This window comes from Zingiber officinale, chromosome 9B, assembly GCF_018446385.1.
Source record: "Zingiber officinale cultivar Zhangliang chromosome 9B, Zo_v1.1, whole genome shotgun sequence".
NCBI classification, from domain to species: Eukaryota; Viridiplantae; Streptophyta; class Magnoliopsida; order Zingiberales; family Zingiberaceae; genus Zingiber; species Zingiber officinale.
The window spans coordinates 113,272,449-113,285,823 of record NC_056003.1 but is presented as its reverse complement, the minus strand read 5'-3'; the positions used below and the strand labels follow the sequence as shown (position 1 = coordinate 113,285,823).

Sequence of the window (13,375 nt, the reverse complement as noted above, 5' to 3'; positions counted from 1 at the left end):
ATTAATAAAGTAGAGAAACTCATCCCTGAAGGTGCGAGCAGTAGAGAAGACCAATGAAAGCATTAACACAATAAGTGACTTAAAAGCCCAACATGGTTGAAAAATATCATTATGTTGTGTGGTCAACACACACAAGGTATACTCGTACCACAATTATTTCCATAGTTCACATGTGGGTTGACACATGCTTGTGGACGACATGTGTGACAGAAGGAATCAAATTTGATTCCTTTTGTTAATCACGGAGGGGGGCGGGTGGGGGAGAAGATTAAATATAAATTGAGAGGAGATTGAATCAAATTCGACATATATAATAGTTAACTGATCTATATATTATAAATATAAGAGTCCCAAATAATAGATTTATAAATTAGTTATAAACATATGTATTGGTTATTATAAGCATATACGGGTTATATATGACATATTTATATATTAGTTATATCTAAACAATTAATAATAGTTATGTATATATAAAAATTAAAAGCGGTTACACAAATAAATTATATATATTATATGATATAATAGTAATTATTTGATTATCATATTTATAAGGAGATCCTTGACACAATGGTAAAGTTGTTGCTTTGTGACCTCATGGGTTCGAATACTGGAAACAACCTCTTGCAAAAAACAGGGTAAGACTGCGTACAATGGATCATTCCCCGGGACCCGCATGGTGAGAGCTTCGTGTACCGGGCTGCCCTTTGATTATCATAGTTACATAATTATTAATTGTTTAAATATAATTAATATTTTTTATATTATTTATATTAATTAATTATTTGGTTAGAAAATTTCAAGAATTAATTCAATAATTTGTATTTAATAAGAGTCCCAAAAATCGTTGTGCCAATTCTAAGCTCGGATGAAAAAGGTTGAGGGCTGTATTAAGTTGTCCACTAGCGCCAAACACAGGCGAATATTCTATAAATGGATTTATCAAACTATTATGCTAATGCTAGGTTCTTCGGAATGAACGCATTGCAGAGTCCGACTATAACGTCTTGGTAAGGACCGCTACTTCTCCATGAGAACTTGAATGTAGTCTTAAATATGTAAGAGTTCTCACACCATAAGTTGGATATGAACAAACATTATATAAATACTAATTATCTTAGATTTAGAACATATGAACGCTCATTGGTAACATAACAGAGGTAGTAGATACGATGATTAGGAGAAAAATTAATATTTGCGGTTACGGGAGACAATTTGTAGAAGAGAAGGCAAAAATGATAGAGAATTTAGGGTTTAAGTTATAGTACACCGGAAAGAGCAAGGTTTGAAGTGCTGTTCCTTGCCGCCCGGCACGGACGGTTTTTACCGTTCCGCCGGGCGGCCGAAACCGGCACGGGAGGCGTCCCCGTCTCGGCGGCGCCGGAGGAGACGCAGGCGCTGGAGGAGGCGGGACGCCTCCGGCGGCGTCCCGCGGCACATTCGGCAGCGAAGGCGTCGTGCACGACGCTTCCGGCGACCCTTTTGGCGCCGCCGGAGGCGTCCGGCGGCGCTTCCAGCGTCGCCGGACGCCACCCGCGAGATCGCGATGATCGATCGCGGGCGGGCGCGATCTCGGGTACGCATTTTTTTTTTTTTTTTTCTGTTTTTAATAATTATTTATTTTATTTTATTATTTTAAACAATTCCTAAGGAGGATGGGTAGAGGATGTGTGATATTTCGAAGAGGCTTTTATAAACCTAGTTAAATTATCTTAATAAAATATATAAAAAAATATATTTAAAATTAAAATAAATTAAATAAATTTTATTAATTAATATACTGAAAAAAATAATATTTTAAATTTCATTTAAAAATTTTAAAAAATATATAATAATTCTTATTTATATTCTAATATATTTTTATTATTTTAAATTTCATTTATATTTTTTAAAAAATGTAAAAAAATTCTAAAAAAATTTTAAAAAATTCTAATAAATTATATTTATATTCTGATTTTTTTTAAAAATTTTTTACTTGATATTTTTTACTATTTAAAATATATATTATTTAATTAATAATTAATTAAATAAATAAATAGTTAATTTATATAATTATTATTAATATAAAATAATATCTTGTATTATTATTATTATTATTATTATTATTATAGATACTTCCATTTTAATTTGAATTATTGATATATCAATTCTATTTAAATAAAATTATTTTTAATTATTTTTTCTAACAATATTAAATTATTCAATAATTGAGAACTTATAATAAATCAATATACAACTTATTTTTATATACACAATAAACATATTTATCTTATCAGTATTATAGATAAATAAAAAATACCGAAACTATATCGGCACGGCACGATACGATACCGAAACCGCATCGTTCCGGCCTGAGACCGAAACCTTGGCACGGGTCGAAATTTTAAACCATGGGAAAGAGTAAAACAAGAAATGAAGTAGATATTGTTGTAAATAGTTCGTTAAAAGATGAAATAATGGTGTTACAAAAGGGATAAAATTATAACTCTTAAGACGGTGGTGATGAAAGAAACTATTATTGTAATTAATATATATGCATCTCAAGTAGAATTAAATGAAGACACTAAATTTATATTTTGGGAAGATCGAGAAGAGGTAATAAAAAAAATTCATTATTTTGATAGAAGATCCAAATGGGCACGTAGGAGTGAAAAATGAAGAATATGATATGGTGCATAGGGGTTATGATTTTGGAACCATAAATGAAGAAGCAAAAACTGTATTAGGTTTTGCGATAACATATAACTTATAATAACTAATACATTTTTCAAGAAGAGAGAAGAACAATTGGTTTCATTTAAAAGTGGGAATAATAAGTTATAAATTGACTTTCTTATAGTTATAAATATTGCAAGATCATTTAAAGAAAATTTAAATACTTAATATAGGTTAATAATGTTAAATATATGCCTTAATCATAATATCAATAGAAGGAAAACGTATACGACTCCTAGAATTAAATGATAAAAGATAAAAAATTGAAAATAAAATATATTTAAAGAGAAGGTAGGAGTATCAGTATTAAGAGAAATACGTAGTGACTCGAATACAACATTGGATAAAATGACATTAAAGTTGAAAATTATAGTTAAGAGTGTACTTAGTGAATCAAAAGGATGTGCACTACCAAGTAAAGAATCTTATGGTGAAACGAGAAAATACAGCGAAAGGGAAATGAATAGCTTATAAGTTATTATACACTTGTAAGAACAAGAAAACTTAAAAAAATATACAGTAGTCAAGAAAGAGGCTAAAAAAGCGGTTAGTGAAACCAAGAATAATTAGATACAAAAGAAGGAGAAAGAAATACATAGAATAGTTAAAGTGAGAGAGAAAGATAAGAGATCTTATCCAAATAAAATGCATTAAAGATGAATACAATAGGGTACTAGTGAATGATGAGGAAATAAAAGAATGATGGAAGAATTATTTTCATCAATTTTTTAATAAAGGTTTAAGAGACCAACTTAACTTAGGTAATTTAAGCAGGTAAGAGGAGTATAGAAATTTAAACTTTTATCGTAATTTTCAAATTTAGACTTTAAATGAGATACAAAATGGAAAAGCAATTGGACTAGATGATATTTCAATAGAGGTATGGAAGTGCCTAAGGAATCAAAATATTAAATGACTTACGAAGTTATTCAACATGATATTGAAAACAAAAAATAAATCTAATTAGTGGAGGGAGTGGAGAGTAAGTACTTTAGTTCCCTTATATAAAAATAAATAAGATGTATAAAATTGTGCGAATTATAGGGATAGTAAGCTAATGTGTCATGAAACTTTGGGAAAGAGTAATAGAAAATAGTGATAAAAAATCAATTTAGATTTATGTTTGGAAGGTCAATAATAAAAGTTATACATCTTCTCAGACAACTAATTGAAAAGTATCGGGAAGTAAGACTTACACATGATATTTGTCAACCTAGAAAAAGTTTATTATAAAGTACTGAGGGAAGTTATGTGAAGAATTCTAGAAAGTGTGTTAACATAACATAATATGTATTAGAATATAACGACAAGAATGAAGATTTATGCTAATCGAAGTGTTTTTTTTATAAAGATAGGGTTACATCAAGGATCAACTCTAAGTCCCTATATTTTTACACTAATCATGGATGAACTCAATGGACACATTCAAGACATGTTGTCATGGTGCATTATGTTTGCAGATGATATTGTTTTGGTATATAAGACACGTGAAGGAGCAAATGCTAAACTCGAATCTTGACGGAAAACATTGGAAGTGAAAGGTCCGTAATTGGAAGCTTTAAGTATTTAGGATCATTTTTGTAAAAGGATGGAATAATTGAAATGTATGAAAGCGTCAGGTGTTCCTTGTGATAGTAAAGTACCTCTAAATCTTGAAGGGAAGTTCTACGAAATGATGATTAGACCTACTATATTATATGAAATTGAATGTTGGGCTATGACTCGAGCACACTAGAAGATGAGAATCGCAGATATGAGGATGTTTTGGTGGATATACGAACATACAAGGATGGACATGATAAGAAATAAGAATATAAAGTGAAAGTTAGGGTTGCACCTATTGAGGGAAAACTCCGGGAGATACATTTAAGATGGTACATATATGTACTTAGACGACCAATAAATGCTACGATATGAAATTATTACAAATATGTATATTAAACGAGGAAAATCAAAGTAGATTCGATTAGTACTGATAAAATAAGATAATATTTATTTAAATATAGATGATATAGTAGGGGTTACTTCTTAATGACGTAGAAAGATTTATATAGCCGATTCTATCTAGTGAGATAAAGTTTGATTATTGTTGTTGCTGTATTAATGTGATTACTCGGTGTGTATAGTGTTATAGTTGTACTAGTATATTTATGTATTATGGATGTCTTTATAGTTTTTGATATATTAACTTTTTAATTATGTATTAAGTAGACAAATGATACTAAAAGAGTAGTCTTATGATTCAACTTGGAGACACATTGAGTTAGGGAATTGATATTATTGACGTTGTTTACATTGTGATATGATTAAAATGTAGTGGTGGGATCACGCGTCTCAAGTGCATAATATCATGATCCATCTTACATATTGCCTAATTTGCCTAATGAATTATGTAGCTAGAGAGATAGATGCACAATATATAATGCAATGGTCACTCACAATTATGCCAACCTCAAGAGGGTTTGGAGAAATTGGAGCAAGAACATCCAATGTCATTCTAGACACCATATGCAATATGTTGTATTTATTTGGTGATGGAGAACATCAGTAAACTTTTATCTAGTGAATAAGGTAGTGAAACTTGGTAATTGTTAACATAATTCCTGTAAAGTCATCATTCGTCGATTATGGCTCAATAAGGAAATTTGTTGATAGAGAGAATATTTGGTCTAAAGCAACTAGATTTACAACTTATTTCTTCCTATATAAGGTCATTTCCAAAAAGTAGGATTTAAGATCATGTTCACTCAGAACTGAGAAACCTCTCAATACTCTAGTACTACTAAGGGTAGGGAGACACAATAAATTGTTATATTTGCTAAATTTTGGGGATATATTAGAGGAATTTTTATGATAATGAAGGCTTTAATATGTTGTTTTGCACAAGGTCAACATAGACAATAATGCACAAATAATGTTGTAAAAGGTGGTAGGTGGTGGTGGGGCAGTTAGTGACCGCCTACTGTCTCGGCCACCTAGGCGGTTGAATTTTTTTTAGGTTCCTACAATAAAAAAGATAATCTAACGAGATAATTAATGTAATACCACTATTTATACCAAAAGTCAAAGTTAAAAAATTTAAAGTTTCAATTCAACATGACAACAAGTCAACAAGGACTAGACCAAACATAACTAATCTTCTAAATCATCTACACATGCACCATCAACTACATCCATAATCCTCTCATCATTGGATTCAAAATCAACATCTTCATTCTCCTCCTCCGATGTATCTAAATCCTCATCAAGTTCTTTAATGGGGATGTTCCTTGTGCTCCTCCTTGGTTGTAGCATTGCATTCGCTCCCGAGGCCTCCACCCAAGTCCCGAACTCAGTTCGACCTCATCTTCATCACAACCATCAACAAGCCAACCTTGAGCTTCACTAGCTTGAGAGGATAAAAGCAAATCTCCACCCATTTCTCTTACTCTTTTTCTTCATAAGATTGACGTTGAATTTGACATATACAAGATCATTCAATCTTGATGTCTCGAGCTTATTCCTCTTCTTAGTATGTATCTAAATAATTTACCCTTCAAATTGACTCCAATTTCTTTCACACCTCGATGAATTACTTGTTAAAGGGAGAAATCACATTGTCATCTTTTGAAAGTTTGGAGTGTCACCACCATAATTAGACCACCATCCAATTTAAAATGGTAAAGAAGTAAAATAATAATAAATCCATAAATAAGTAAAAGAGACATGCATGCGAGTGAATAGAAATAAAGAAAAGAGATATACCTCGATCAAAGTCATGAGACACATCCACCTTCTCATATGTCGTGACCATCATTTTTCTTTCAAAGTTTCCAGATTAGTTCTTATACAAAAACTCTCTCAACACAATTTAAGAACTCATTCATAACATTGATGTCATTTTGTATGCTTAGATTTTTGAAGTAAAAAATTAGATTCAACAAGCAAGTGTCATAATGCAAGGGACTATCAAGTCTACCTTTAGACTTCTCATCAATAATCTTCAAAATAGGGATGACATTTTCTTCTTTTTTGAAAGCCTTTCTAATTTCATCCTGGGCTTGTTTAAGTGCGCCTAATAAAAAGGCCATTAAGGGCCTTTCGTCACCGTCAGGAAGGTATAAAACTTTCACTAAAGGGGTGAAAACATTCAAAATCAAATAAATACCATTCCAAAAAGAGATACTTGTTACCATCGCCTCTGCCGCTTTCCCCTTTACACTACTCCTTAATTTTGTGTTGCTCCACTCCTCAGATGTAAATATAAGTCTCAATTGATCTTTCTTGTCTTTGAGACTATCTAATGTCAAAAAAAAAGTAGCAAATCTAGTCACCCTGAGTCTCACAATATTCCTCTTCTTGGTATATTTCCTCATAATAGCCAAAGTTCTATGATGTGCACAGATGAATATTGCTAGAGCCTTTGCTTTTTCAAGCATTCCGCTAAACTTGAGTAGCTTTCCAATTGCTCAAGCATGAGGTTGATTGTTTGAGTCACACAAGAGGTCCAAAAAATTTAAGGTTGTGTAACCTTCAACAACTTCGTGATTGCCATATTATTTGTTGCATTGTCTGTCACTTGTTGAACTACATGTTGAGGGCCAATTTTATTGATGTATTTTTCCACAAACTCAAAGATGCAAGTCCCGGTGTGTGCCTCCATGGATTCTTCAATAGAACCAAAGAATGAAGTACCTAGTTTGCAATTAACACATAAATTCATAATGCTTCTCCTCTTGCGATCCATCCATGCATCGGTCATAATTGAACATTCATTTTTCATCCACTCTTCATGCTTTTTAAGAGATAATTTGGTTCTCTTAACTTGTTTCAAAAGTGGCTCTTTTAGAAGATATTGACTTGGAGGTTTGTAGCCCGGACCAAATTGACCTCTACAAATTGTCTAAAACTTTGATTGTCAATTGCATGAAAAGGAATCCCCGGCTCATAAATCCATTTTGCAAGGTGCTCTTGCATTTCATTTGTATACATCATTTATGTTTTGTTGTCTTTTGTTGGATCGATTGCAGATGTCCACTTATCAATAGGCTTGAGGTGCTTTGAATTTTTTTAGATAAATCTCCCTCCATTGGACAATCTTCATCCTCTACATCAACACTTATATTTACATCCATCTTCTCTTTGTTTAGTTCTTCCACCCTTTCTTGATTCTTATTCTTGTTATTTTTAAGATAAACTCTTACTCTTTTTTTTTTAATTTTTTTTTTTATCTTTATCAGATGCTTTAGGACATGCTTCAACTTGTCCTACGATACCCGAAATATGATGTTTCATCCGATAAACTCTTCCCTTGATAAGCCTCTTATATAATTTGCATGTGATCCAATCTCTTTTTTCTTTGTAATATTGTACCCCATAATCCTAAACAATATCATTAGACTTCCACTTCAATTTCACCTCCGGTTGTTTCTCATTTTCCGTCATTAATATTTAATAATAAAAAAATAAGAATTAAAAATTAGCGTAAAAATTTAATCTAAATATTAAAAAATTAAATATATAATAGACTAATAGTTATGTATATGTGATTAGTGCATTTGAGATTTTTTTATATTTTATTATTATTATTTTTTAGCTTGTAGGTATGCCATTTAGGATTTTGTCATAGGGCTTAGAGATTGGATTATGACATTAAGTACAAAAAAATTTTTGAACTAAAAAATTATTTTAGGCGTGGATGGGGCATGCGGTATAAGTTAGGCTTTAATTAGGTTCATTTAAATTATCTCAATTATAATTAGGAATTGATTAGAATTTTTAATATAAAGTATTTGATTATATTTGATTAAATCCTAAGTTTAAAAATAAAATTAAACAAAAAAAAGCCCTAATCATGGGTTTTGCTCCATAAGAGCACGAGCGACGGACGCTCGTTGGATCCGTCTTGTGTGCACGGAAGCCTCGCCGGGCTCGGGCGACGCGTTTGAGCTTGTCGTTGGGCTCGGGTGATGTGTCCGTGCCCTCGCAACGGGTCCGGTGAGGCGTTCTTCGCGCGAGCCTCTGAAGGAATCCTGGAGAAACTTTGAAATCTTAATCTTTGAAAACCTTAACCTGATGACAGCGGTGGCGGGCGGGCGGGCGGGCGGCGGCGGGCAGCAGCTGTGGGCGACTGGCGACAACAGCTGCGAAGCGACTGTAGGCGGAAGGAGGTGAAGGCGGAAGGCAATGAAGTTTTTTTTTAACCTACTTGTTTTACCTCGCCTTAAGGCCAACTTCGACAAAAACGGGGCGGATGACCTCTGCCTCCCTGCTAGGCGCTGCCTAGGCAACCTCCTACAACGTCATTTAGAACACTGTGCACAAATAAACAACACATACACGTAATTAATGAAGCATTAGAAAAATTAATAGGTGCTTATAGCCACCAACAAACTATTAATGTTTATGTTGATGTAATCATTGGATGATGAGAAAATCAGATGGGAAACCCTATTCATTTGCTAGGTTTGTAATTTTTTAATAATAAGGAAATTTTAATATTAATTATTGATAATATTATATATTTTGATAAATTTTGGTTATTATCTTGATCCAACATATTAATACCAATATAAAATACAATATAGTCTAACCACATATAATCTCTTATTGACCCTTATAGATGTAAATTTAAGACTAACCAAGTAAAGAATTAGCTGATAAGGTTCTTAATGAGAGTATGTTGGTTAAGACTCTTTGAAAGTTGAATATTTTGCTAATATTAATAGAAATAGATGTTTGTAAATATACAATAAATTATGATAGTGATTTTCAACACAAATTTTGTTCACTTATTCTTACAGTTGTGTAGCTGTGTGGTGATGGTTATAGTATGGTGGATAAACTTTTGATTTTATTATAGATTCTCTCACAACATCTTCACGTGGTTGCGAAAGGAATTGATCAACTTGTTGGTATCCCGTGGTAGTTTTGATGTGATCAACCAAGTCATGTTAGGTCCTGTTAGTATTTAATCCTTGTGTCTAAGTGTACAGGAGCTTAGGAACACAAGAAGTCGAGCGGAAGACGCAGCCAGCGGGAATGATGACACGGGAAGGGAGTCGACGGGCTCGGTGCATCTGAGGGACGAGGTGCTACGGAAGAGTACACCGGTGGACGAGAAGGACGTGCGTGACGTTCGAGGGACGAGAAGCCAGAGCGGAAGCTTGCTCGAGGAGAAGGCCGGAAATTAGGTTCGGATGAACCCTATTTCGGTTGGCCGAAATCAATAAGGCGATCGGAGCAACGGAAGAGCTAAAATGGAGTTGAAGGCGCCTTCGATCAGGCAGAAGGCACATTCGATTAGGCAGAAGGCGCCTTTAGTTGGGCTGAAGGCGCCTTCAACCAACCATGGAAGGCGCCTTCTAGCCCATGCAAGGCATTTTCGACCAGGCAGATTTTGCCGTTGGCAGTGGATAAACTTTTATCCACTGAAGGCGCCTTCCAGCCATGCATAAGATTTTCCAGGGGCTATAAAAAGACCCCTGGATCTAGGAAATAGGTAACAACTGCTGTATTCATTTCCTAACTACTTTCTGAGTTTCTAACGAGTGTAAGAGGTTTCTTCGCCTTCAAAGAAGGAGATCTTTAGTGCGTTTACTTGCCTTGAATTAACAACCACCCGGTTATAACCAAATAACTCTTTTGGACTCGTTTGTTTTGGTTGTTCATTTATTCTATTTTTTTAATCTGAGTTAAAAATCGAGGAAGGTTTTTCTTAACAGCCAGTTCACCTCTCCTCCCTCCGGCCTACCTTGGGCCAACACAACTTTCTCCCTTATATATATGAAAGTGCAAAATGCCTTATTGTTGCTTGGATAAAATGATCTACATTCGCCATAATATACTCCTTCGATTAAGGACAATAACAAAAGTGATGTGTACTCATTTGGTATTGGATTCATTTAAATTGAGGATGATCCAATGCTAAGATTCCATTTCTTAATGAAGTAGCGATTCTCACCACAATCATTTTTATTCAACAGATTGAAAAAGCGTAAGCTAGAGGAAATGCAAGTGAGAAAGATGGTAATGAGGAGAATTTTGATTTATTCTAATCGACCTAGACATTCCTAAACATTTTAACCCCAATCAAACCCAACACAAGGTAAGCTCAGTTAATCAGAAAGACAAAACTTGCAAATTTCTACTAAAGAAAAATAGAAAAATTCTAAATCTATTTAAGAAAAGTAGTTGTCAAGCGGAAGAGCCAATTGATGATTTGATGAACAAGAACATGATAAGGATGACGAAGCAATTTTGGATTTTGATACTAGCATGATGATAAGTTTGAAATGATGCTATGTTGACCATGGTTTAAAATCTCATGCCCCGGCGAAACATCTAGTTCTGCCCCAACACGATGATGACATTGACACGCCCCGCGCCTTCGCACACGGGGCCTCGCGCAAAGCGTTTGCGAGGCTCCGTAGCCGTCGTGGAGGCCTCGTGCGAGCCCCGCATCGGTTGCGATGAGTTTTTTTTTCAATTTAATTTTTTTCTTTAATGGTTAATATTTTTTTAGGCACTTTTTTCCCTTCAATTTTTTTTAAACTATTATTATAATATTATTATTATTTTTAATGATTGTTTCTTTTCTCTTTTAATTTTTCTTCTCCATATTTTATTTTTTTATTTATATGATTTTAAATTTTTTTCCCTATTTCTTTTCTCGAAAAAATTTCCTCTGTAAACTAATTAAAATAAATTAAATGTGAATTTAATTTAAACTTATTTGATCCTAATTATTACGTCTAGACTTTAGTTAATGCTAAATTATTTTTTACTCCATTTTAATTTTTAAAATATTAAGTTAACCTAATAGTAAGTATTTATAGTAATAAAATATTATAATCATATTTTTTAATTAATATATTTTATATTTTAAAAGTACCTATTGGTACGACACAATACGATCCAAAATTATATCGTTTTGATCATAAAGTGAAACTCCAATACGACGTAAAATTTTAACCCATGATGTTGACAACAATGCAATTGCTAATGTAGGTGATAACAATAGAGATGCACCGAGTAGTAGTAGTGATGAAATTTATGTAACATCAACTCCAACAATTGAGCCTTGGATATATGAATAAGTTACATACCCAACCTAGCATGGTTATTATGGCACAAAGTTATCAAGAGTTAATATGAATGCTGATGTAATGGTGACAAACAAAGTGAAGCTTGTGATTATCATTGATTCCGTTTGAAATAGGTGAAAGCTGAACTATCGATGAAATGACTTCAAAGTTGACTAGAAGAAGGCCTCGAAGGGGGGTCACCAACAAGATCACCAAGTGGAGGAGGAAGGAGTATTAGTAAGTAGGCTAAGGGGGATCCTTGGTGCAGTCACTCTAACACTCAAGTTAGCAAAGTGGAGGAAGATGTGGAAGATGAATAGTAGAAGAATATGGGATGTACATGAAGCAAAAAACGTACTTGTGCTTGCGGAGGTCAGTGTTGTTAGAGGCGCGAGGCGCACCGAGGCGCAAAAAGCTCCTAGAGCCCGAGGCGCGAGGCGCGCCCGAGGCGCGCGCCTCTTGAACATGAGGTTGATGATTACCAGACTATTGCCACACTCATATACTATGTCAAATATGATAACTATTAATATTCCACACACATCAATATCAAATATAACAAGCAAAACAACACCATGATAAAATTAATAAAAGTTTCAAACTTTCAAATTTCAAGTTTCTAATTTAAACTAACAAAGTCCATCAAAACAAGTGTAATAAGTAAAATTAATCATCAAGCTCAAGATCATCCTCATTGTATTCTTCTTCTTCGTTATCTTCATCTTCTTCAAATTCAATTTCTTCTTCTTCTTCATCTCTAAATCTTAGAGATGAGTGTCTCATAGAGGAAGATGCATTTCCCTTCTCGACTTGTTTAGGCCTAGCATTTGAACTAGAGGTCATGGTTGCAATATTTTTTCCTCTAGTACAATATTCAGGCTCTTCAGCTCCACTAGCCCTAGCAACGACATCCCATGTCAAGTCATCACCTTCAAAAACCAACTCATCTTCTTCATTATCACTTTCTCCATCCATTCTACCCATCAACCATTCATTACTATCATCAATATCAGTCAAAGAGATGGGGTCAATCTTATCACGTGCATCATACCGAAGCTTTAAGGCACGATTGTATTTCACAAATACCAAATCATTTAAGCGCTGCTGAGCTAGCCTATTTCTTTTTTTGCTGTGAATCTACAAAATGTCAAAAATCACAATAAGTATAATAAAATATCAAAGAATATTTTCTACTTATAAAAGTAGCATACTAATAGTATCAAACATTTATATTTATTACATACCTGCTCAAATACACTCCAATTACGCTCACAACCAGAAGCACTGCAAGTGAGGCTAAGTACTTTAATAGCAAACTTTTGCAATTCTGGGTATTTGCTCCATAGCATTCCCACCATTCTGACGGAGATAATGCTCTTCTATGTCTAATTGCTACATTCCTCCCAAATAGCCCTTCGCCTTTCGATATATAGAGAGTGGGTAGTGATTTTATCTTGCTCGTAGCGCTTGAAACCAATCTCTCCATAGTTTCAAACAAACCATTCACCACTTCTCCACAGATATTTGAATCTGTGTATGAATAAAAATATTCTGGATTCAAATAATGTCCCGCAGCATGCAGAGGCCGATGAAGT

At 33.8% G+C, this 13,375-nt stretch overlaps 1 protein-coding gene across 3 annotated transcripts in view; it reads left to right on the top strand.

Annotated features, from left to right (window-relative positions):
• The window catches only part of LOC122024511 (probable UDP-N-acetylglucosamine--peptide N-acetylglucosaminyltransferase SPINDLY), a 41,605-nt gene that overhangs the window by 4,497 nt on the left and 23,733 nt on the right, over window positions 1-13,375 (top strand). The gene's annotated exons all lie outside the window — the stretch shown is intronic.